This window comes from Triturus cristatus, chromosome 5_2 (genome assembly GCF_964204655.1).
Source record: "Triturus cristatus chromosome 5_2, aTriCri1.1, whole genome shotgun sequence".
NCBI lineage: Eukaryota > Metazoa > Chordata > Amphibia > Caudata > Salamandridae > Triturus > Triturus cristatus.
The window spans coordinates 89,689,254-89,716,632 of record NC_140588.1 but is presented as its reverse complement, the minus strand read 5'-3'; the positions used below and the strand labels follow the sequence as shown (position 1 = coordinate 89,716,632).

The following is a 27,379-nucleotide window of genomic DNA, read 5'->3' as shown; positions in this document are numbered from 1 at the left end:
CATAATTTGCACACAGCTTGTAGTAGCTTCAGCCTAACTTTGGCAAAGTACTTTGGATGTCCAAATTTATAGAGGAAACGGTTACCCTCCACAGGCAAGCTTTCCATCATAGCTTGAAAAGTGAGGTAGGGCAGAATTATCTAAAAGTAGAGATCTTATGTTCATAAATTGGAATGCTCAACCATACTGATAAAAATCTGGGCTTGTAATACCCCATGTTCTTTTTTCTACGTAGTTTCTTCTATGCAGTTCTCACTCCTTTCAAGGCCTAAATGGAACTGCTCAAGTTTCTTAACCCACTCCGAATTCAATTCTGGTGGTATTAGATTGAAAATAAGCGTTCATATCGGCAGTACTAACATTTTTTAAATAATCGATCTTTCTAGGAAGGATAGAGGGAGGCTGCCACCCACCTTTAATTACTTCTTGGTCTCTGCCTCTATTTTATTAAAATTTATCTGAGACATTTCATTTAGATCTTTCACCCCTGAACCCCCAAGCATCTTATTTTCTTCTTTTATCAGTGGATTGTTACAGCAGGTGGTCTACTCCATGATTTCTGTTTTTTGTTGGTTAACTAAATAACCAGAAACTTTTCAAAACTGGTTGAAGTACTCAGAATTGTGGGAAGTGATCCTGCCAAGTCTCTTGTGTATACAATAAAGCCATCGGCATACAGGGCTACGTTTTTCTCCCATCCATTACACTCAAAGAGGGCAATGTTTTTACTCGCCCTAATTGAGTTCACCAGAGGTTTGATATATAAATTAAAGAGCAGTGGTGACAACGGACAACTTTGATGAGTTCCTCTTTTAACGTTTTACTTCTCTGTGAGGTTGCCCTTTACCAATATCTTTGCAGTATCTGCGTGTATATTTTATAGTCGCTATTCAATAGCGAAATTTGCTTGTAAGCCTCACATAATTTAGGGTCTTTGTCTGGCTTAAGAATTATACTAATAACTGCTTCATCCCATGAACTCAGTAGCTCTTGACCCTTTAAAAATGCCACATTTAAAAATTCCGTTCAGAAGGGGGCCATCTCATCTTTTAGAACAATATAAAACTCATTCAGTAGGTTGTCTGGGCCAGCTGCTTTCCCTCATTTTAGTTTGCTAATTACCTCAGTCACTTCTTCATTACTTATCTCTGAGTTTATGTCTTCTCTCAAATCTCCTTGTAGGGTTGGGGCATCTATCCTACTGAGATAACTTGTAATTTGTTCTTCCATCACCACTAGATCTTCGGTGTATAGCTTTTGAAAGAAGTGGGTGAAGTCCTGCTCTATCTCCTGATGTTCTGTAGATATTTTTCCAGTATCTTCCTTTTGAATGGCTTTGATTGTTTTTCTGTTCTTCTGTTCTGTTCTATCTTTGTTTTCCAGGCCAGTAATTTACCACACCGGTCTCCATTTTCATAATGAGAGAGTTTACTTGCTTCCCACCTTTTCCTGATTATAACATCTAAGACGTTTGCTAGATCAGCCCTAAAACTATTTAACTTTCTTCTATAGAATCCAGATCTTGAGAGTTACTAATATGTTCTGCCCCAACTAATACATTTTGTATAACGAGTTCCAGGTTCCTTATCTTGTTTCCTTTCTTTGAAAAGCCGCTAAGTTAATTAGTTCCCCCTTTATGACTGCCATATAAGTATCCCAAACAAATTGTAGGGGGGGGGCTGAACTTCTATTTAGTTGGAAGAATTATTTTGTCTCCTGTATTAAGTGGTCTACTATCTGATGATCTCGGAGTAGATTTCGATTTGGCGTCCCTATCGATGGGGTGGGTAATTCATCTATCCTTCACTCTAGACTAACTGCTGAGTGATCAGATAGGTGTTACGGTATATGCTCAACTTTTTAATTATTTTAATTTATTTTAATGTCTACTAAGAAGGAATCTATTCTGGAGTAATGCCCATATTTCTTGTTGTTGAAGCTGAACCTTGGTCCTTAACTTCCCTTTAGCCTCCAGATATCAACAATGCGTAAATCTTCCATTATTCTTTTTACTGAAGCTCTCATTTTGGGTGAGTTGACCGTCTTTCTTGTTGTGGATTTTTCTAAAATGGGATCTATTAGTACATTAAAATTACCTCCAAGTATTATGGGGAGGTTAATCTCCAAGAGCTGATTATACAGGGCTTGAAGGGGGGCAGGATCATCTATATTTTGCCTATAGTAGCCCTCAACGGCTACCACAAACTATAAATGTTAACCTTTACTATCAACGACCTCCCCTTTGGATCTGTGATCACATCACCCACCAAAGACTTAGTGATTTTCTTGAACCGAATAGCAACCCCTTTAATACAACAGGACTTGTTAGTGCAAACATATTGAGCTACCCATTTTTGTTTCTTCATTATCTCCTCTCATTCTCCTCTTAATAAATGGGTTTCCTGACAAATTATAACCTCACAGTCCGCAATTTTCAATTATTCAAGGATTGTTCTCCTTCTCCTTTTAACACAAAGGCCATTTACATTCCACCTTTATGTTCCACATTAATACTTTTAAAGGCATAACATTTGTTGACCCTGAGCTGTCAGGCTAGCGGTAGGGACCTAATACATTTCTACATAAGCTCCATAACCCTCCTTCACTTTGAATTTTTACAAAGGAGGATCTTCATTTTTGGGTTTTTCTCCCACATGCTCCCCCACCAAGTGCCAAAATATTGTGCAAAAACGTGGTGCTCCTGTAACCCTTCCACCCTCCCCTAGAGTACCCTCTTTGTCTTCATTGGGCAAATCTGGAGAGATTAGTACCCATTTCAGTTCTCTTCTTCTTTGGCATCTTTCAACATTTATATCTGTTGTGCCTCAAATCTGTTCCACAAGAATTCCCACTTCCTTTGGATCTCTTATATTGTGCATTTTTTTGTTACACATGATCTTTAAAGTGGCAGTGAAATGCATCTGAGCTGTTACTCCCAGTGACCTGAGCTCCTGAATTTACTTCCCCAACTCCCACTGTTTGTCTTATGTAGACATTACTACAGCACAAACCGGTGGAATTACATCACATTTTGCAGAAAGGTGGCAGTTGGTCCAAAATTGCATATATAGGGATGAAAAGGCCCCACAAACCCTCCCGATCTTGTGCTGAGATGTGACTGGCTGCCAACACTTCAACCAGGAAGCTTGAAACTTGGCTTCAGCCAAGTGCCAGAAAAAACATTTAAAAAAAAGAAAAGGGGGCAGGGTAAGAATACCCTAGCCCCTTAGCTCAGGTCATGCCACAAATAAGTCCCCCACAGCGGAACTGCTCAGACCTGTCGGAGGTCCCGCCTCTTTCTCATCCACTCTGCAAAGGGGTGCCCTGGGCCACTACTGGTTGAGGAATGAAGTTTCCTTGGCTGCTGAGGGTCACTGGGGGCATAGAAACTCTATTGTTGTCACAAGTAGGTCTCCCACAGCCGGGTTGCTCAGACCTCTTTGGAGGTCCCACCCCCTTTCTCAACCACTCTGAAAAGGGGCCTCCTGGTGCACTACTAGTTGGGGATGAAGTCTAGGGGCGAGGACCTCGGTAAACTACACTCTGCCAGCGGTTGGCTGGGTTTTTGCCAAACTCTGCATTCCAAGTGGAGCATGTAGTTGCAAAAGTCTGGAAACTCTGCCAGCAGAGTGGAGTTTATTACCCACCGTTATCTGAGACTCACACACCGACTGACAGATCCACTCAGACACTGATACACTCACCTACAGCTCCCCTCATACTCTCTCACACCAACTTACAAAACTACTTAGACACTAATTAACCCACTGAGATACTCATGCACTCAATCATACACTCAGGGGCTTATTACGATGTCAGTCAGAGTTGCCTCCGACCGACACCGTCTCAGACTCGGGACCGCCCAACCTCAGGTTGGCGGTTCCAACCGCCTGACTACGATGTGACTGAACACTGTTCATTGCATACTCACTTTTCTCTATAGGACCATGAGTCACTGCCGTAAACCATATATAAAACATGGCTCCTATAGAGAAATGGGGGGTGCAGGGTTTTACAGGGGGGTACTCTAGGCCACCAACCATAGGCTGCAGGGTGAAGGGGGCCCTGCTACAGCACCCCAAAGTTGCTTTCCGACAGTCTTTCCATGTCAGAAAGGCTGGCGCGGAAATGTTGTGGGAAACCAACATCATAATCCAGATGGCGGAAACGCTGTGCATTGGGGATTACAGTGCAGTTCAGACCAGCTGGAAGACTGTGAGAGCTAGTCGGAACTAATCCGGAATGACCGGCTGGTTTACTTTCTGACTGCCAACATCATAATTGGGCGGTTGGACTGCAAACCTACTTTGTCAGTCAGAATACCTCCGACGGCGATCAGAAAGCATCCAACTAGAGGTCAGAGGCTTCCCAACCGATATTGTAATCGGCCTCTTGGTGTAAAAGTTTAGTGGTTACAGTAAGGAAATAATTTTTTTTAAACTTACAAATTCACTTAAAAAAACAGAGGTTACAGAGACGTTATAGTTAGGAAACAGAATTTAAAAAAACATAGACATTCACTGAAAAAACAAATAATACAGGGATGTTATAGTTAGGAAATAGATTTTTTTTTTAAACTTTAGAAATTCACTGAAAAAAACAAAGGTTACAGGGACATTATAGTTAGACTCTGATTTCACTAATTCAAAACCAGTGAAATTCAGCAGCTATAGTTACCTGAGTGTTAGACTTGGCATCTTTTGGCGTGTCTCCCCTGACTTTTTTGCTTTCTGACCTCCCGGTTTTGACTCTGTTTTTGCTGGTGTAACGTTTCTGCACACTTTTCGCACTGCTGATTAGTGGTAAAGTGCAGGTGCTCTGTGTAAATTGTGCTATGGATTGGTGTTTTCATGATTGGATATTTGATTTACTTGTTAGTCCCTAGTAAAGTGCACTGAGTGTGCCAGGGCCTGTAAATCAAATGCTACTCGTGGGCCTGCAGCACTGATTATGCCACCCACGTGAATAGCCCTGAAAAGGTACCTCAGACCTGCCATTGCAGAGTCTGCGCGCAGTTTGTAACTGCCATGTCGACTTGGCCAGTGCACACACTTGCCAGTCCCCAACCTTCCCTTTTCTTACATGTCAGGCACCCCTAAGGTAGGCCCAAGGTACCCCTGTGGGCAGGGTGCAGTGTATGTGAAAGGTAGGACATGCCCTGGTGTGTGTGGCATGTCCTAATAGTGAATTACAGCCAATTTCGTTTTCCACTATTGTAAGGCTACCAGTTCCCCATAGGACGGAATGGGAGGTTTGTTTATAACATCTTATAAACATAACTGTCCCAGGGAATTCAGTAAGAAAATAAAATTTAGTAGGCCTGAACTCAGAATCTAAAGATGCATCTTTTAGTGAAGCTGATTTTTACATTCTGTATTTGAAGATACCACTTTTAGAAAGTGGGTATTTTCTTGCTCAGTCATCCCGTGTGCCTTTGCTGGAATGTAGATTGCCTGTCTGGGTTTTGGATGACAGGAGGCTGGGGGGCTCCAGATAGTCTAGGTAGGTCAGGAAAGGGCTAAATAGACCTGGGTTACGATGGGGGAAGGGGGAGTATATTTCCTTGCACCTCAAAGGGCCTGGTCTGCTTCTGAAAAAAGCCGTCTCCACCTCCTGCCAGGAATTCGCACCAGAGAAGGCCCAACTGGTTCTGGCCGGGCCCAGACACCCTCTGCCTGAAAGATCAAAGGATTTTGGACATAAATACTGGGTCCCAGACCCCTGAACTTTAGAACTCATCTGGATCAAGAGGACTACGAAGAACAAGATCCGGAGAAGCAGCAAATGGATGGACTACTTTGCTGGGTGTCTTGATGGGCAGACCTGCAGTGGCTGCATCTGTCTTGGGCAGTGAAAGGCCTGGACTGGACTTTCTGCAACCTAATTTGTGAGTCTCTCCAAGGGCTTGAGGTAGAGCTTGCACCCTGTTCACGAAGTGTCAGGAACAGCAAAGACTTCAAATTCTTTGACCCGCAGCACTGGGGACTGTGTGTTTTGTGCTGAAACCCGAAGAACCCCAACTCGACGACGTCTATGATGCTACTGCCTACTCCGTGTCCTGAAGGCACCGAAGATGGCACCGCCGCACTGCAAACCTGGTCTCACTGACGACGCCTGTTGATGCTGCCACCAAGCCGCTGCTTGCACCGCGACCTGTGGGCACCGCAGTCTGCACCGCCTCACTTCACGCCGAAGCTTTGGCACCGCAGAGGGCACTGCCACAACGCCGCACTGCAACCCTGGTCTCCCCAACAACACCTGTTGACTCCGCCACCGAGCCGCTGCTCGCACCGTGACCTGTGAGCAACTCACTCCACACTGCTTTGCTTCACGAGGACGCCTTGGCCAGCCTGATGCCGCCTCTTCCCGCCGAAATTGACGCAGCTGCTTGCAACATGGTTCGAGGACCCCGCTCGTGAGTCACACAATGCACTGCCCTCATCCCGCACCGCAGCCTCAGCCTACTGACGCCATCTACTCCAGTTCGTCAGCTGAGGACAGCGCCCCAACAACAACGACGCCGCTGCTTAGACTGTGAACTCCTAGCACCGTGACGAGCACCGCCTTAATCTCGCCCCGCGACCCTGGTCTCACCGACAAGATCATCTGACGCCACCACCGAGCCGCTGCTCGCACCGCGACCTGTGGACATGTCGCACCACAGCACCCGATGCCTGCCGGCGCCAGCGCTCCTGATTCCACCAGAGAGGATCTCGACCCACAACGCGAGTGACTTCAAGGGCCTCAACAGCCTGCATTTCTAACAGGTACTGTTTTGCAGGTCTTCCTGACCCCGCGACCAGCCAGAACTGTTGGATTTTGTTGTTCATGACGCCGTGGTAGCCCAGACGGAGCTATCCCCACAAGGAACCCTTTTTAATCAGCGTATTTTTGGAACTGCGAACTTTTAAGTATAGTAGTGTGGATATCGTTTTTGGTCTTGTCTTAATTATATTAAAATATTGGATATTTTTCTAAACAGGTGTGGTGTCCTTTTGTAATGTGTACACTGTATTACTGTTGGTTATGTGCAAATACTTTATACAAAGCCTCTAAGATAAGCCTGGCTGCTCATGCCAAGCTACCAAGGGGGTGAGCAGGGATTATTTTAGAAGTGTAACTCCCTTATCCTTACTAGAGTGGTGGTTTTTGCCTGGCTTTGGCCCATGACCTAGCCCACCAAAAATCCCATTTCTAACACTGAGCTAACTATAACGTATGACCCGGCAATGCACAGCTTATGACCTCACATATTACATCACTTATAACTTGGTCAGTGATATCACTAATGACTTCTCAAATGAAAGGAGTAATGACATCACTGATGACATCATCCACAGAACCACTCAGACACCCACTCACACATGGATGCACACAGTCACACAAATTGCATAAACTATGTTAAAAAAAGAAATCACTCAGTAGTACACAAAGTATACTAATTTAACTTTTGCGGTACCTTACTATATACATTTAACACACAAAAGTATTTAGAAAACACTCACAATCACTGAATGATGTCATCAGTGATGTCATGAGTGAGGGAGCTGCTTGCAGCCACACGCCACCAGCAGCATTGGGGACTCACAGTCCCACCACTCTTTGCACCTGTAGGCGCCGACGCAGCTTTTCCTGCGCCCGGAGGCGCTTAAAGATCCCTCGCAGCCAAGGGCAAGCCTGTCTGCGCCCATCAGCGCCAGGAAGAGGCAGGGCTGGGCTACCACTCTTTCATCTACTAACAGTTAATGATTAAGTGACTGTGGTGAGTATCCTTTTACTGCAAAACGGTCTTTAAGTGTCAATTATGGGGACGCGCACAGGGACACTGACACTGCGCCTGCTACCACTAGTATAGATAGCATGTTAGAAAGGGTTGTGAGCATAGTTTCCAGTGAAATTGAACTCAACGAATGACGCCTATCCCTGGGAAGTGATGCATTACCAAACGGTCCAACAGTAGGAGGGTTGCCAGTAGACTCAGCTACCCAATCCGCAGCCAAGCCTATGCCTATAATTGCATCCAGCTTTATGACATCTCAGGGAACTAGTGCTAACAATATAACTCTCTCTAGTGGCAGCTCTAAGGGTGCTGACATCCCAGAATCACAGTCAAATATGGACACATTAGCACCTGCTGCAGTTCCAGTGGCCAAGCGTAAAAGAAAGCCTGGAAAGCCCACCAGTTCTAAAAGAAAACAAGAACCCGCTCAAGCTCATCACGTACTGTCTTGAGCTTGTGGATACAGACTCCATCGATTGTCCATAATGCCGCGGTGGCACAAATTAGTTCTATTAGGACACAGACTGACGTTGTATCTTCTACATCAACACATTGTGTTTTTGGGAATGCACTTTTTGATATTGTTTTTGATACTGTCTGTACTAATTAAAGAGTTGATAGACAAGAACTTCACCTCGCTTTGGGAACGATTAGACCATTTGGACACCATAATGAACAAAATGAGTGGACAACAAGAAACTATTCAGACTGTTGCTACCGCAGGGGAGGGTTTGCCCTTATTAATTGATGTTGGGTCGAGACCTGATCCATTGATTTCAATCCCAGCTCTGCTTAAAGGCCCTTTGTCTGATAACTCAGGTGTAACATGTAGTAAAGTTAAGGAATTCTTTTTGTCCAAGCCTAATGATGAGCATGAAAATCTACTTTTTTTTAAAACAATGCACAAAACATATCTATGATTGCTCAAAACCTGCCCTCTACTAGCCAGTCTGAAACAGCGATTAGCCTATCCGGGGCGAACTCAAAGTCAGGCAGTCTGAATAGTAGCTTACCTAACCTCAAGAGAAAGGGACATCATGGAGGTTCTTGGACTGCCGCCAGAAGCATGTCCCTATGTTCTAGTGCTGGCAGGGGTGCCAACCCTTAAGAAAGAACAGGGGGAGACCTGGCATCACCTACGCAACAAACGTTTGGACTGGCTATCCAAACATAGGAGGTTTGAGGTGTCAGATATGAATAACATCATCATGGTAAGAAGAGTAGGGTGGGTGGGGGTGTCACCGAAGAACATCGAGGGGGGAATGCATAGTGATTACCTTTCGCAGGCTGTCCATGGTTAGATCATTATTGAGGTCACAGGAAGATTTTACTACCATCCCCACACATATCTACTCATTACTGTTGGGCTATTTTTATAAACCGGTCCCTGGGCCCTTAATAAACGATGACCCACCCATTCACGCACAACAGGATCCTACCATTATCTGATCGGGATAGCCAGGAATGACTAATGCCACCTCTGGTAACCAATGAACCAAGTTTTACATCGAACATAGATGTGCATCCCTAAGAGCCAATCAAACATGTCATGTTAAATAAAGTAACTAATGATTGCAATTTAAAAATACTAAGTTGGAATGTTGCTGGGCTGGAGTCAAAAATCTTTACCAGATTGGCTAGATATAGTACAAGAGCAAGATATTCTTATGTTTCAGGAGACTTGGGCTACGCAAGATTTATATATAAAAGGGTTTGAATGTTTTAACACTCTTGCCTCTCTTCTAAAGCTTGGTTGTCCATCTGGGGGCCTCTCAATTTGGGTCAATATTGCTGCTGGAGGTAGTGTAAAATTTTAGATATTAAAAATTATAAATTTCAAGCGTTGATATATAGAAGGGGTGTATCTATGTGTTTAAATAATTTTTATAATAATGGTTTTATTCTGCACCAAACATAAATTTTGTTAATTTGTTCAATTTTATTTCGATCCTACAACAACTCAACAGATTTGGTAATTCTGTTGGTATTTGATTGGGGGGTGATTTTAACGCCAAAATTCCATGGGATATCACTTCAACTATTGGACCTAGTACTAAGATATATCGATGTATTAGGGGCATTGAATTATGTGATCATTTGCTTAATCATAATCTGATCAATGTGATGGAAATTACTGCAGTAATTAACAACAATGACCTCCCCGAACCGACATTTAGAGGAAGAGGTAGTGCCTCTAATATAGATTACGTTTTTATTTCCCCTATCCTTGAGGATTGTTTAATGAAAGCCAAAGTTGATTCAACTACTCACGGAGACCACAACCCTGTTAAATAGAACTGAGAATTGCTCAAAAGCCGATTACAATAATGAGTGTGGTGCCAGGAACTTGACACTCTCTACAGATAACCTAAGATTGGTTTGGGGCTACACAGATCTCTTTGCTAAGGTGGTTAGGGACTACCCGAGTCTTATTGATTCATGTTTGTCATTACATAATTTGAACCCGGAGGTAATTGGATCCTTCTCAAAACTGTGCAAGGGAATCAAATCTATACAATCTAATCCAATCCCAGGAGTACAACATGTACCAAGATGGTTTAATGGTGAATGTTCACTAATTAATAGACAGCTTTGTAGGGCGGTCTCATTAACCCCCAGAAATCCCTCCCTTGTCAAAACATTAAGAAAAAAGTATAAGGGAGCTGTCTCACAAAGGCAAGAAACATTTGTGAATGAGCGTTGAGACGCACTAGCACAGGCCATGATACCAAATAATGGAAATGCTTTCTTTCTGGGCTGCGGTTAAAGAAATAAGATCACTTGTCCAACCATTGTCTTCGATAAGCTGCAATATAACTAGTGAGGCATGGGTAGCCCATTTTTCTACGATCTACTCAGTACCAATACAGAGTGAAGCGTCTATACAGTATTAGGCAGCACTGGGAATTTCAATATCCTTACAGGAAGTTGAAGATGCTATTAATCAAAGTATGGAAAATAAAGCCCCAGGACCTGATGGGTTCCCCATTGATTTGATTAAGTTGAAACCTGAGTTTTGGGTGTCGCTTTTATTAAACACTTTTAATAATTTAACTAATGCCCCACTTCCAAGTACTTGTCAACAAGTACAATTGTACCAATTTTCAAAAAGGGTGACCATTCCAGCCTAACTGTTGTAGGACAATCTCCCTGATAGACAATACCATAAACATTTTAGGGAGGACTTTGCATAACAAGATAAAGACATGGGCCGAGGAGGATTGTATTTTACAACCATGCCAATTGGGATTTAGAAGTAAAGTAGGTACTATCGAACACTGCCTGAATCTCAATTTAATTATTGGGAAGTATACTATAGCCCAGCAATCCACTGTATATTTGGCTTTTATGGATCTTACCTCTGCCTTTGATTTTGTTAACCAGTCCCGTTTATGGTCTACCCTTTTAGAATATGGTTTAAATGAGGTTTTAGTCCAATTTTTAGCCTAACTGCATAAGGACCTGAGAGCTCCTGTGAGGATCAATAAGAGTGGGGAGGTTTCAGATGACATCAGAGTCGACAGAGGGGTATGGCAGGGGTGTGTCCTAGACCCACTGCTTCTTATTCTTTATATTAATGATTTACATAAATCTTTGATCATACTCACTAATGATGTCTCCAGAATTAATGGTAAGCCAGTCCCCACTCTACTGTATGCCGATGATGCGGTCCTAATGGGCCGAATACCTAATGCCTTACGTATTTTAGTGCGGGGCTTTGTGGATTTTATGGGTAGTTTAGAGCTGCGTACCAATTTTAAAAAATTGTTTATCATGTCTTGTGGGCCTGAAAGTATCATTTACACTATTGCTGTAGACAATCAAAAATCACAATGCACCAGCACTTTTCCCTATTTGGGGCTAGTTTTGTCTGCCAATAGTTCTTGGGTTGACCATGTGGCATATAGCAGAAATAAGTTCTCCAAAGCTAATAATTCAATTCTTGGTTTACTGCAGCCCAAAAGGACAGGGATGATGTTAGCACTCTTGAAAAATTATAAAACACAGTGCATTCCAACAGCGGCATATGGCACGGAGGTATGAGGCTACAGAAAGAGTAACAATATCCATCCCAAAGAAAATAGATTCTGTCGGAAAATCTTGGGAGCACCGATATCCACCTCACAATATATTTGCCATGCCGAAATAAAATTGCACTATGTTGAAGATTACATAAAGGCTTGCCCTGCCCTTTTTTGGCTTGCTATCTGGAAAAACCCAGCAGCGTCCCTCACTAGAGAGATAATAAGAGACTTTCTCAAGTGTGACAAGGGAGAAGAAATACCATGGGTTGCTGCAGTGAGGGAGAGCTTGAGTAGCATTAACCATGTATTGGTTTTTACAAATCCCACCGAAATTGATAGTATGAATAAATAGGTCCTCCAGAGGGCCCTGTATGATCATTACAGAACCAAAAGGCACAAAAAGGAGACCCAGAAAACGTCTGTAGCAATCTATATGCCCATTGCAGATGTATCAAACATACCATCTAGATATCTTTTAAAATCAATAGGTCGTTGGGAGAGAGGACTCCTCTTCCATTTAAGGGCTGGCACAGTGACATTTTTATTGTGTTACCCTTTGGGGTACAGTGCTAATTGAGATCAATTACCATGCTCATGTGATGATAGGAGTGGGCAAACAACACTCCACTTCCTATATTTTGTAAGTTCTACAAAGAATTAACAAAACAGTTTCTGATACCATTATTTAAAAACATTTTGCCTATTCATTTAGAAGCAGCTTATATGGAAATTCGCAAGTTGAAAGATGATGAATTAACTGTTCCAGTAGGCACTTTACTGAAAAATTGCAGTATGCACCCGAAACACAATGTGCACTTTATGAAGCTAGTTTTATTGAACTAATTTGATATATTGTGGTCATGTTTTATGTGAACTTAATGAATATTGTCAATGGATTCATTTTAATCAGCTCACAATACCTCAAATGATTTCTAGTTTTTTTTATTGTTAACTATTTTTACTTGTCTTAACATGTTTTGTTATGTACAATTTTATCTTATTGTTTTTATGACTAATGGGTTTGTGCACTCCCTTCTGTTATTATGCGACTTGTGCTTTTATGGATATACCAATAACTGAATAAAGATTTTTGATTGATTGATTGATCTCATGAGTGATGTAACTGACCATGTCATGAGTGATGTAATTGTGAGGTCATAAGTAGTACATTGCAGGTGCGTAAGTTATAGTTTGCTCAGGATTCTATAACTGCTGAATTTCACTGGCTTTGTACGAGTGAAATCTGAGAGCCTAACTATAACATCCCTGTAACTTTAGTTTGTTTCAGTGAATATATATATATATATATATATATATATATATATATATATATATATATATATATTCAATGAAAAAACCAAAGGTTTCACACATGTTATAGTTAGCTGGACATTTCACTCGTAAAAAACCATTGAAATTCCCCCGTTATAGTTAGTTCAGCTAACTATAACTCGCGCGCCCGCAATGCACTACTGATGACGTCACATATTACATCACTCATGACATGGTCACTGACATCACTCATGACATCACTGATGACATCTCAAATGACATCACTGATGACATCACTGATGACATCATCCTTGTGATAGAGTGGCAGACCTCCTCTCCCCCTAATATAACCATTGAAACACACATTCAAAAATAGAAACTAAAATGTTCAAAATAATGAACATATCAATATCAGTTACAACAACCTATTCAGTAATTCTAAGAACCACATACACATACAGTAATTCACCAACAGTCCTCTACAGTCACTCATACATGTACTCACTCATCATATGTACTCATACACCTGTACATCCCGTTACACAATGCCACTCATCCATAGAGTAACTCACACACATAGTCACTCATGCTAATAAAGAATCAATCATCCATTTACTTGCATATACAGTTATACACACACCACCACACTTACTTCTACAGAAACTTACATATACTTACTCTTTTAAACAATCACTTATAGAAACACATACTTATTCATACAGGAACTCTTCCAATCTCTCACTCTCACATATACTCACTTATATACACCAATAGTCACATATACTAGTTTAAAACATATGTAGTTACTCATAAAGACACTATTGAGACAGTCATTCACTCACTAACACACCCATGCACACACTCATCCACCCATACAGTCCTGCACACATGCTGTATTCAACACATACAAACAGTGAGTCACTCATTCATGCACCTATGCACTAAGTAATACCCCCACCGAACCATACAGAAACTCAGACACTCATAGTGATAAAAAACCAACTAATAACCTATATAGACACTCATGTAGCTACTCACCAACCCATGCAGCCACTTATACACAAAGTAAGAAACTGATACAGATATTTAAATATTTAAAGATTACTCAGTAAGCCATGTATTCACTATGATACACTTAAACAGTCAGTTACACAAAAACAATTCCAAAAAAAAGTATCCATTTAGACACTTATATACCCATTTATTCTTCCTTGAGATATACATAAATATAAAAAATATATAATTTTCATAAAAACACACAATCACTGGATGATGTCATCAGTGATGTCATCAGTGATGTCATTTGAGATGTCATCAGTGATGTCATGAGTGATGTCAGTGACCATGTCATGAGTGATGTAATATGTGACGTCATCAGTAGTGCATTGCGGGCGCGCGAGTTATAGTTAGCTGAACTAACTATAACGGGGGAATTTCAATGGTTTTTTACGAGTGAAATATCCAGCTAACTATAACATGTGTGAAACCTTTGGTTTTTTCATTGAATTTCTAAGGTTTTTTAAATGCTAATTCCTAACTATAACGTGTGTGAAACCCATGGTTTTTTCAGTGAATTTCAAAGGTTTTTTAAATGCTAATTTCTAACTATGCCTACAGAGATAGGACATGTGAAGAAAGAAGAAAAAATGCACAGAAAGAAACAAAAGAAGTGCAGAAAGAAGCAACAGAAGTCCTCAAATACGAAGATAAGTGCAGGAAGAAGGATAACGTGCAGAAAGAACAAAAAGAAGAGCAGAAAGAAGCCTTGTTGCAAAATCATCCTGTACCCTCAACTTTTTCAGACGGATACTGGTGGTAACTGAGTCTGACTAACCAGTCCTAGAGCCAGTGCTATGTTAAAAGACACTTAGAATACAGTGAAAACACCTACATACACTAGGGAACATTATGCGTTGGGGTCCCCCTGTGATTAGCATGACCTCCTCTGTAAGCCCCTAGTGTATAATAGGGCATGGGGATTAAAACTACCTCTTAAAACAGGCCACAGGGCGTTTTTGCACACATTAACTCAGGCCCCGTCCCCTCCCTTCACCATTGTGTAAACACGCCCTGTGTCCATTTTTAGTTGGGAGATTAAGTTCATTTGAATCCTGAGGGTCCCTAGGGTCCAACTAGCCCACTAGGTACCTCCAGTAAGTGCCACAGAGCTGCGTTGCAGAGAGGTGTAAAAAGTGGCACGGCCTGGACCACCTCTCTGCAATGCAGCTCAGTGGCGCTTACTGGAAGCACTTGGTGGGCTAGTTAGCCCCCAGGGGCCCTCAGTATTGAAGGGAAATTATATCCCCAATTTAAAACATGCCATAGTGCGTGTTTGCACACGTCACCTCAGGCCCCGTCCCCTCCCTTCACCACTGTGTAAACGCGCCCTGTGGCTGTTCTAAGTTGAGAGTCCCCCTGAATCCTAAGAGTCCCTAGGGTCAAACTAGACCACTAGGTACCTCCAGTAAGCGCCACAGAGCTGCGTTGCAGAGAGGTGTAAAAAGGGGCTTGGCCTCAGAACACCTGGCTGCAGCGCAGCTCCCTGGCGCATACTGGAGATGCCTGTTGGGGGTGCGTTTGCAGAGTGCTGCACGGAGGGGGCATGGCCTCCGGCACGATGCCAGTCTTTTATTTATTTTAGTTTTTTAAGAAGGGGGGCTGTTTGGTTCCCCTTCTTATTCTAATTTATTGGCCCTGATGACCCCATCCCCCAGGGCCAGTCTCCTAATTATATTTTTTGACCCCAATCCCCAGGGCCGGCCACTGTTTTTTATTATTTTTAAAAAATATATATTTATAGACACACCTAGGACATGCTGGACAAACCGTACGTACCTATCACCATGACGATTTGCGTGATATTCATTAAAAGGCGACTATGCATGCAATGAATCCACGTGGAATGTATTTACACCACTAGTGAAGCTCTGACATGTCTGATGCCCTACCGTGCCTAATCCTGGTAGACACCCTTGTCGTTTATTTATACAAACATGGGTAGCTATTGACGGGCACATTTAATACACATGCACACCAAGCCATTCAAAGGGGATTCGACAAAAATTCGACCAAAACTATGCAAGAAACCCCCCTCACGGTTAATAAAACACACATCCACTGCCGGATGTGTAATACTTTTTATTTTACTCTCTGGAAAGGGGACGAACATCACTTGAGAGTCACAGCGTGCTCCTGACAGAGCCCAATGCTGTGTTACACCCACCATTGCCTGCCGAGTGCCACACACCTCTGTGTTGTATTCCACTAGCTAGTGCACATGCTATGACACTCTCTAGCCCATGTGCACAGTAACACCACCCCGTGAATATGTCATGCCACACTTGTCTTTGCACGGGTTATATTGCCCCATCTAACGTGCCTTTCTCGATGCCTATGTTATAACGCACAGTGCTATGCCATACATATTACAATCTGGGATCCATATATTTGTCACAGTGCATATGCAACGTTACACTCCCCAGCACATATTTTATATTACAACTTTAGAGACTAGTTAGGTTACACAACACTGCCCTGTGCATATTACACTCCAAGGCGCATATCGCATAGCACGCGCTAGTGCCTGTGCTATCTCGCGCTCTCCAATGAATCTGTCATTGCGCACAATGTATTGCAAATTATATTTCACGCCCGGTTCATCTTATATCACACTTTTTGGTGCATAGTTTATACCATACACTATATCTAGTTTTCATTTTCAATCGTGCTCTCAGGACTATGTTCTATATAACACTGTGTTCACCTACCCTTTTCACGGGCATTACATTTTGCGATAGGGGGTGGAGGGTCAGGGGGTGTTTCTGCCAAGTGAGCCCGGAGTCACAGTCACAAACGTCCTCTTCTTCCTGAATAAAAGTGAGATTATGCTGCATACTTGTTCATATTTTAAGTAGTTCGCACCGACACAATGTTTTAAAAACAATAAAGTTCCTAATACCCGCCTTCTCTGAACAGTTAGCTTGCTGCCCCATCCCCTTCCTCCCTATCCTCTGTTGTGTGAATCCATGGACTAGCCTCCTCCCTCCTGCCATGCATGGTCTGATGTGCTGCCACTGCCCTCAATTTAGTATGATGTACCAGTCCAGTCCTCCTGCCCTCCATTGCCCAATTCTATGCCCCATCATTGACCTCCTGCTTAAACTCTGTGCTTAGCTTGCTGCCCCTATTCTCCTTCCCCCTGCCCTCCGATGTCTTTGTGCATGCCCCTGCTCCATCCTTTTTGCCCACCATGTCCCATGGACCTGCCACTCCTATCTACTCTGAGTGTTCTGTTGAGCTGCCACTCCCCTCCCACCTGCCTAGCATTGTCAGATGACTGTAACCTGTCCCTGCCACCTCCACCCTGCCTGTCCACATGCCATGCCCCTATCCTCTTCCTCCTGTCCTACATGGTCCATTGTACTGCCACACCCTTCTGCCCTCCCTGGTCTGTTGTGCTGCAACTGCTCCTCCTGCCTGCCCCGTGTGGTCTGTTGTGAGGTCCCTTCCCCTGAACTTTCTTGTCTGTGCACAGGTCCTGACCCTCCCTTCTATCCTCCATTGTCCTTTGTGCATGTCCCTCCACCCTCCTTCTTGCCCATCATAGCCATTGTGCTGCCACTAACCCTCCCACTTGCCATGCATGGTCTTCTGTGCTGCCATGGCCCCTCCCACCTTCCCTGTGTGGTCAGTTAGCTGCCCCTGACCCCCTCCCACCTTCCCTCCATGGTCTGTGTGTATGCCATCACAGTCTCACTGTTGCTCTTCATGGTGTGTCTTGCTTCTAGTGCCCATCCTGCCTGACCTCCATGGCTATCTTGCTGCTCCTGCCCTGCCCCCTTGCCCCCAGCCCTACTCCCTCCCTCCTGGCTTGTCTGTTCCATTGTAATGCCCCTGATCCGTCCCTCCTGCCCTTTATGGTCTGTTATGCTGCAGCTTTCTCTCCTGTCTGTCCATTATGGTCAGCTAGCTACCATTGCCTCTTGCCCCTCTGTTCTCTGTTGTCCATGTGCATGGTCCTGTCCCCTCCCTCTTGCTTTCTATGGATTGTTGTGCTGCACTCCCGTCCTGCATGCCCTGTGTGGTGTATTGTGCTGCTGCAAACCCTGATGCCTGCCCTGCAGGGTCAGTTTGGTGCACCTCTCCATGTCCCTCCTGTCCTCTGTTATCCAAGTCCATGTCCCTATCCCATTTCCTTCCATGATCCAATGTACCATACTTGCGAACATTTTGAACTTGGTAAGAGGGAGATTTTGAAAAAAAACTGGGGTATTGATTTTCCCCTTTGAGTTACATTGAAAAAGAGGATATTGTAGACAGGAGACAGATCAAATAAAGCCCATTTGAGCTTAAAAACATTGGACGTTTCCTGGCTGAATCGGGTCTGTTGGCATGTATGGTTGTACTACCATTGCCTCTTCCTTCTGCCCACAATGGTCTATTACATTGCCACAGCCTTGAAGGAGGGTAGATTTTGTATCACAGGGGGCCCCTGGCCCGTTCTGTCCACACCTGAAGTATGAGACCCTTGTCCTTGCCCTGCCAGCTGCATTTGTAGGCCGTATTAAATTGACCAGCGGGTCCTGTATTGCTATATAATTATCCTGAGACATCCTTACCACTCAGCCAGCATAAAACCCCTGTGTAGGCCCTTCTGTTCAATATGTAGGCCTCTTTGTTAAATTGACCATAGCTCTGCAATTTTAGTGTATAGCAGTCTGAAGGCAGGTCTGCGAGGCCTTCTGATCCAAACTAGTAGCCCCACCCTACCCGAGTGCTCCGTGCTCGGTATCAAAGTTCAACATCCCCCTGAAGCTGTCGACATACAGTAGGCTGCATCCTGGACTGGTACTTGCTTCCTGGGCAGGTTTCCCGCTTTTAAGAAAGTGGCAACCGCAGAGCGTCAAGTTAGGAGAACTGAGGAGATTTTATACATGAATATATTGAATTCCCGTACAATACCCATTATTTTCTGCTTGCTCTATGGAACTTACGATAAGCGATTGGCCTGAGAGACTGACCTTTTCACCCAGTCCATTGTCAGCATTAAGTTGGTAAATGACGAAATGTCTGGTAAAATCTGCAGTCGAAGCTTTTGGGTAGCATACGTAGGTAGATGTAGCGTGCAAAGGAGCCCACAAAATGATATCAAAAAAGGGAGCACCCACAGATATCGACGGACTACCTCGCCGTCTGTATGTAGGTTAACAGGCAGTGCAGGTTTTCCCCAAGAGCTGGGAGCTCTTGTCTTCCTTTGCTTAAAATGTCTTGCTCTGCTTTGCTTGAAGTATCTTATTCTATTTTACCTATATGAAATGTCATGTTATGTTTAACCATTGTTCTCTTTACTTTTGCATTTAAAAGATTTTGTATTGTAATTGCAGGAATGCTTGCTCTAAGAGTAAACGTGAGTGTTCCTAGGTAACATTTTCCTTGGTGTAACTTGTTTCTCATGATGCATTTATAGATGTGTTTTCTCTCTCTCTCTGTCAGTACATTAATTGAGATACAGAGAATATTATGACAGCTGTATGATTAGCTGGATTCTGTTTTTTGTACTTTATGTCTCTATTCTGCGGTTTCTTTGAAGTTGCATCTTCTCATTAAACTGCCATTGTATTCTGCCTCCAATTCCATGTCTCATATGTCTGTTTTCTTCATTTTTGGAGCAAGCGTTCCTAGGCACCCCGGCTCAAATTAAGGTGCCCCTTTTGTCCCTGACTCACTCTCCTGCTCAGTTCTGTGGTGGCTCCCGGGGATCTGGGGACCGCCCCTAGCTTCCTTGACCCGTAATAGATCTTCCCTCCAACAGCCTCTCTTGCAAGTCCTGTATTGTTGGTTTGTTGCCCCTGCCCCCCTTTCCACTGCCCTCCATAGTCTGTTGTGCTTCCACGGCCCTTCCTGCCTGCTCATTGTGGTTAAATTGTTGCCTTTGCACCCTCCTACCTGCCTTCAATTTTCAGAGTCCGTGCCCCTGGCCTCTGCCTCTCAACAGTATCCTAATGAACAACTAGATTGCTAACATTCTGTATTTATTACAAAAGTGTGGAACGCCTGACATCATCTTGATGTAATCAAAACTGTAATACCTAGAGCATTTCCTTTAGAAATTACATATATGAGAGGGTCTTATTGGCATCAAAATTATGGTTAGTGCTCTAAAAGACTAAAATAAGGACATATTTTCTGAGTTTTCAAATAGCGACAAAGCACTTTTAAATTATTTGTTATCTTTATGTTTTTTTATCCAGTTGACCACTTGATTAAATGTTGCACTTAGGGGAGAGGATGTGGTGTTACTTCCAGAACTGCAGACTTTGCAACTGGGGAACCAGGTTGAAGTTTCTGCTTCAGCTCGACATTCTGTGATTCTGGTCAAATCACTTAGTCTCCCCATGTCTACAACCAAAATGAATTTGTTCTTGTGTGATGTAACCAATGCTCATGTAAAGCACTCCAATACCTGACAAGTCTGCACTATATAACACTGCAAAAACACAAAATAATAAGTGTTTTGCACACTTCTGTCATTGGGCTATATTTGGGCTACATCTGGTTGATTTTGGGCTACATTTGGGCTCTTTTGTCTCCGGTGGCCATCTTGGGAGATTTATTTGTTATGAAGTTTCCTAATTTCCACATGTACTGCAGTCTCCTCAGTAGGAAATGCTTTCAGTTTTTTACTTTGATTCCATCATGAAGGTATTCAGATATGTCACACATTTGCCATAAATTCTGAATGTTAGCACTCTAGTTGCTCATTAGATCACTGTAGTAAAACTACTCCACCATGGAAGTCTGCTCCTGGTATTAAAAGTGCATGTTTCAGTCTGCATGTCAGAATTTTTTAATGAAATAGAAGAGGATTTGAGAAGTCACTCAAAATGTGCCCTCATTTTCTTTCTTCAGTATTAATCATAATTTCTATGGCAAAATGAACCTCCTCATTGTGTTCCTTTTTAAATTAAATGTTTTAAGTGTTACCAGTTTATTCCAATCAAGATGGCTTCAGGTGTGCCATACTTTTGTCATAATGAAGACAGTAAGCGCTCTAGTTGTTTTTAAGAACATTCTGGGACATTCTGTCATTGGGCTATACTTGGGCTACATCTGGGTGATATTTGGGCTACATTTGGGCTCTTTTGTCTCTGGTGGCCATCTTGGGAGACTTATTTGTTATGAAGTTTCCTAATTTCCTCATTTACTGCAGTCTCCTCAGTAGGAAATACTTTCAGTTTTTTACTTTGATTCCATCAAGAAGGCATTCAGATGTGTCACACATTTGCCATAAATTCAGAATGTTAGCACTCTTTTTGCTCATTAGATCACTGTAGTAAAGCTACTGCTCACCAGGGAAAACTGCTGCTGGTATTGAAAGGGCATGTTTCAGTCTGCATGTCAGAATTTTTTAATGAAATAGAAGAGGATTTGAGAAGTCACTCAAAATGTGCCCTAATTTTTCTTTCTGCAGCACTAATCATACTTTTTATGGAAAAATGAACCCCCTCATTTTGTTCCTTTTTAAATTAAATGTTTTAAGAGTTACCACTTTAATCCAAGCAAGATGGCTTCAGGTGTGCCATACGTTTATCATAAGTAGGACTGTTAGCGCTCTAGTAGTTCTTTGGAACACTCTGGGAAGCTGCAGTAGAACACAAAGGAATCAACTGACAGTCTCTGCCCTTGTTGGATGTACATGTTTTACTGAGAATATCAGACTTCATTCTCACATGACTGAGAAAGATAATGTGAATTTACAGAAAATAAGCTCTCAGTTTAGCCTATAGATCACCTTCCAAACCTCTGTGGTAAAAGCATGAGAAAATATTTTTCTCTCAATCATGATATCCCAGCAGAAGGCTTTTTCACATGGGGAAATCACCTTAGAACATACCACAATTCCTAAAATGAGTATGGTACCATCAACAAATGATTTATAATGTAACTAAAGTCTTAAAACCTTCTATTAACTGCAATGCTTTTTAATGAGGTGCTATCATGTATATTTGTCCCAAGATGGCTGCCAACACTTCTTGGATGAAGTGCTGACAGCCAATCAGATCTCAGGATGAGATGTGTGGTTAGGCTCCGCCCACATATATATATGCTTTTAAATGCTATTTACTCAGGAAATACTGAACAGATTTACACCAGACCTGCAAAAGGCACTTCCTTGACCTTATGGCTACCTCTCTGCCAAATTTCTAGTAATTCTGTTCAGCCGTTCGGGCTGTAGCTCGTTCTAAAGGTCCTATGGAAAAATGCATGGGAAAAACGCGTTTTGGGACCCCCCTTTTATCTCAGCCCCCGCTTGACGAATCCCCCCGAGACTTTCAGGGTAGGAGCGGAGCGTAGCGCCCCACCTATTTTGAGAAATTCGCGAGGATTCATCGACCGGCGCCAAAGTTATTCAAAATAGAATGTTGCGGATTTCCTATGGAAAAGGGGTCCTAACTATAACTACCTACTGGCGACCGCCAGTAGGTAATATATATATATATATATATATATATATATATATATATATATATATATATATATATATATATATATATATAATGTAGATCAAAATGGAAGAAATGCTACAGCGCTGGAAACTTACTTTTAAATGAAATATGTATTACTTTAAATAAATTAAATTAAATTAACCTAATTTTTAAGATTCCTTAAAAAAGTCTTCTAAAGTAAAATGTTTATATTTATTTAATGTGCCTTAAACGTTATAATACATCATGTATATAATTATTATGAAATATTCCAATTTTTTAAAAACTATTATTTATGTTCAAAATAGGATTTAATATAACTATTTAAAATATATATTTTTAGAATTTCTAACACTAAAATTAAATGAATTCAGTTCCTACCTCTATAATTTCCTATGGCTCTGAGCTCGAGTACATTTACTACTGTTTTGGGTCTTTTTTGTCGGCAGTAATTTTAAAAGTGGCTTTTTTTTAATAGTAATGGGCTTACCTTTCTAGGTGGTTGCGTGTTATTTCCTAAATCCCTTAATAACCCTCCATAACTTCTTGTTACTCCTCCCTACCCCATTTGCATTTACTAGTAAGTATGTCCCCTTTTCCAGCCTTTTCTCTGGTCCCTCGCACATTTACTACTTAGTACTTAACATATGTGTGAGCACCTCCCCATACAAAAAAAGGGAGGTATAGATTTACACTTGTAGGTTTGTGAATAGCTTTTTGTAGTATATTGTAGTAGGTAGAACTACTGTAGTACTACTTTACCTACTATAAAATGAAGTTTATGAACCAGCTACTATGCTTCCCAACAACAACATATGATTCTTAGTAGGCAACATACTCAACACTGAACCTTATTATAGAATTTTACAAAAGTGAGTCCCAAGACATGGATATTATGAGTCCATGCAGCCAGTAAAGCAAAATTCACAAATACAATCTTATAGTATGTTATCATTACAAGATGTGACAGCCACAAACATAACACAAAGAATATATAGTATGAGACACTCACACGTTTAAATCGAATTTCACAAATCCTTTCCCCTTTCCTCTTGAATGCTCACCTGCACTTGTACCCGCTTCTGTATTCCCTGGAAGGTGAATTGATCAGCCACTAGAAGAGGCGCTCCAGCACTTCCTTCATCTCTAGCATGTCCATGGGGTGTCTTTGAAATCCACAAGCCAGGGGCTGTGATTATAATTTCATGAAATCTCCTCAGTGTATTTCAGCGTTCCGAATATGAAGGACGCAGAGGACATGAGCGTTCATTGGGCTATGCGGACTTTTTCAGCAGAACAGGTAGGAGATAATTCTCTCTGTAAAAAGAATATAAAGCTGTGTTAATTGTGAGGCAAATCAGTATAATAATAAGACAAGAAACTGCAACAAAACAGTAGTCAAATGTGATTTCATCAACTGTTAGCCACTGCTGCTGCCTTCTGCTCTCTTGTAATCATGCCATTAAAAGCACATTTTACAAATACTTGCAAAGTGCTAACGATCAAGAGTGGAGGAGGATAATAAGGTCCAATGAAAGAGCAACAAGTGGAGGCAATCAAATAACTCTCCAATCATCCCATCACCCTATAGTAACTGTAAGCTACCATTTTGAAAGATCTCATTTGTCACAAACCTGGAAATTCTAATTTAAACAAGAATGGTAACAAATAGGTATGATCTCAGCATTTTGAATTGCTGGTTCACCGTTTAGAATTATTAGAAGTTATACAGTCATTGAATTAGGTTTTAAGAACTAAAACCAGTTTCTAGGTTCAGGTATGAAACTTCAGTCCATGAGAATTTAAAGTTGAAGAAATCTTTTTATAAACATGTATTGGCATGGAACAAGTGACATAATTAAAGAATTTCATGGTTTAGTATTTACTGTCTATAAGTAACTTGGAAAATGTGTTGCATCTGAGATATATATATGTGTGTGTGTATGTGTGTGCGCGTGTGCGTGTGTGTGTGGGTGTAATAATCACACAGTGGCAGCCACTGTGTAGTTATAGTTAGGCCTGAGTTTCTATAAGATGGGCTTTTTTTGTTTCACCAATAACTTTGGCACCATTTTCCCATGCTAATTTCCATGGCACATTTTGGGAAGCTAAACAGAAAAAATGGCTTAGCTGATGTACACCAAATTTTGCTGAAAGTTAGCACTTTACTCAGAAAGAGTGCTTTTTGTAACTTGGTGTAAATCTTTTCAGCTGTTTCTGAGAAATTTGCATTCCAAAGAGATGCTTGGTGTGGGCCTGAAAGGGTTATGGTAGGTCCAGATGGAGTCACGTGGAAGTCCAACAGTACAGTAGATTAAAAAAATAATGGTTTTTGGTTGAGTACGAGAGCATTGTTTTCCTGACACCCTTTTTGAATGCATGGGACTGAAATATCTGATTGGCTAGCTTCATGAAAAATGTTGGGCCCACCATTATATAACATGGGAATTTGGTCCTGCGTCCTGAACTTGTTTTTTAAAAAAACACATATAATGGGGCAAGGTATGGACACCCTAAACGCATGAAATTAATGGGATGACCCAAAGGGACACCAAGGGGGCCAATATTTTTTTAATTGTACCGCAGGTACTGAGATACTCCTGTGGGACCTAGTGAAGCCCATCAGTAACTTACCATGATACTCCCACCGAACCCAGGGTGGCCCTCCTTTGAGGTACTATGGTATTCTTGTGAGAGTTGTACAATGAGACCAAGCAAGCTTTACTGGGAGAAGCTTGCTCAGTCCCGTGGTACCAGAGATGTGATGCTTTAGCACACTATCATGGAATTACTGCAAACATAACTACATGGGAAAAATGTGGGTTGGGATCTGCACGGGATTGGACACCCCTGGGCTGGTTGAACACATGCTGGCAATTGGAAACAGGGTCTGGCCACAGGCTAAGCCCTGCAGTCAACCCCATACTGTACATGGTCAAAGGCTGTGTGCTGCATGGGTTGGCACCCTATGGGGATTGGCACTCAGCTTGGACAGAGGGCAGGATCTACGGCCAACCCACAGCAGTGCACAGCCAAAGGCTGTGCTCATGGGGGAGTTGAATAAACACAGTAAAATGAAAAAAACTCACTGAAAAAAACAAAGATTAAAGTGACTTTATAGTTAGGTAGGGTAATAAGATTTTAGCTTACATTAAAAAAAAACCACTAGAAATGTATTGACTTATTATGTTACGATATGATACAATATGATATATGTATTTGTGTGTATATATGCAGGCAGTGTTTTATTGAGGCTGTATGTTACGCACCTTATCCAGTGGCAGTCGCCGCAAGATGGTTATAGTTAGGTCAGCATTTCTATTTTGCTAATAACTTTGCCCTGTTTGACGAATCTCTGAGAAACCTTACCAAAAGGTGCTACTTTTCAATAGTTTGTGCATAGTAAGTTTCGGAGTGATCCGTCAAGTGCTGGGTAAGGAAAAAGGGGGGGTCCTAAAAAGCAAAATCCTCAAGCATTTTCCATAACTTCTTTAAAAAAACAATACCGCTAAAACCGCTCAAAAGCATTGCACACAATTTGGAATGAAGCTAGATATTGGTATGCAGATTGCATTTTTTTGTGATTTGGTGTAAATCAGTTCAGCGGTTTTTCAGATATTATGATTCAAAATATTAGTATATCTGGACAGTTGGGTTTGAGGGACACTCAGAAGATTCCCTCAAACCCAGTTTTAAGAAATGGAGAGTTCTGATTGTCCCTGAGACATTATTTGACCTTGAGTTAATTTGCTCTTGCAGGAATCAGACTCCTGTGGGAGCGAGCACTCTGATTAACTACCAGCAACATGAGAAAACTTTTGCTGGCAGCCATTACAATACTCTGCAACTAAGCCCTCTGTACTAAAATTTAGAAAAAAAGATATAAGGGGTAGGATGGGGATATCCTGCCCCCCAGGCCCCATGAGGAGGCCAAGGGGGCAAAATTTACAAAAACTCTGCATTTTTTCCTGTTATCCCATGGGACTCGTGAGGGATCACACAAAAAAAACAGCCTTAGTGTTTTATTAAGGGGAGGGGAGTGTGGCCCCCATTCCTGTGCTATTTTTGGTCCCAGGGACCCCATCCCCTGGGGCCCATTTTAATTAAAATGGGAAGGGGGCATGAGCGATTATCTCCCTGAGCTGTATTCAGCGTCAGGGACCCCATTCCCCAGGGTTCAAAGTATGGATTAACAGGAGAAGTCCTGCAGCCCCACTCCTTAAGCCTTTGATTGCCTCAAGGACCACATACCTAGGGGCCAGCTCACTTGCTGTGTCCCAGGGAACCCACCACCAGGACATAGCTGTTTCCCTGACCAGACTAGCGCAGGCAGAGAAACGTATGTTTGCTCCCAGCTGGTGGGAGCATTTTTAAAACTCCCATCAAACGAGAGCAAACACAAAGTCTGCTCCCAACAGGCGGGAGCTTTAAAAATGCTCCCATCACCTGGGAGAATACTAGTATTCTTTTTCCACTGATGTGGACAGGCAAACAGAACAATATGTTGCTCCTGCCTGGAGGGTGCAACATAAACAGCTACTCCCTCTTGGCAGGAGCAATGCTGACTACCATACCATGTGGGACCCGGCTGTGACTGTGAGGGTCCTGGGGCTCCCTTCATGGCCACCAATATGCTATTTGTGGGTGCACAGGGGCACCCACATATATAAATACATACATACATAAATAAATAAGTAAATAAATAAATACATAATAAATTCCACATTTGTAAAGTGCAAACGTATCACCCCTAAGGGTATCCAGGTGCTGGTGGGCCATCGGGGAGATTAAGTGAGCTTTTGCCCAGAGTCCCATGA

General features: G+C 42.2%; 1 protein-coding gene across 1 annotated transcript in view; it reads right to left on the bottom strand.

Annotated features, from left to right (window-relative positions):
* CDH12 (cadherin 12) overlaps window positions 1–27,379 on the bottom strand; it is a 2,012,840-nt gene that overhangs the window by 1,259,228 nt on the left and 726,233 nt on the right. The window contains exon 3 of the mRNA XM_085606875.1: window positions 23,627–23,879. The gene's annotated coding sequence lies outside the window, so the exon portion shown is untranslated. The remainder of the gene's footprint in view (window positions 1–23,626; window positions 23,880–27,379) is intronic.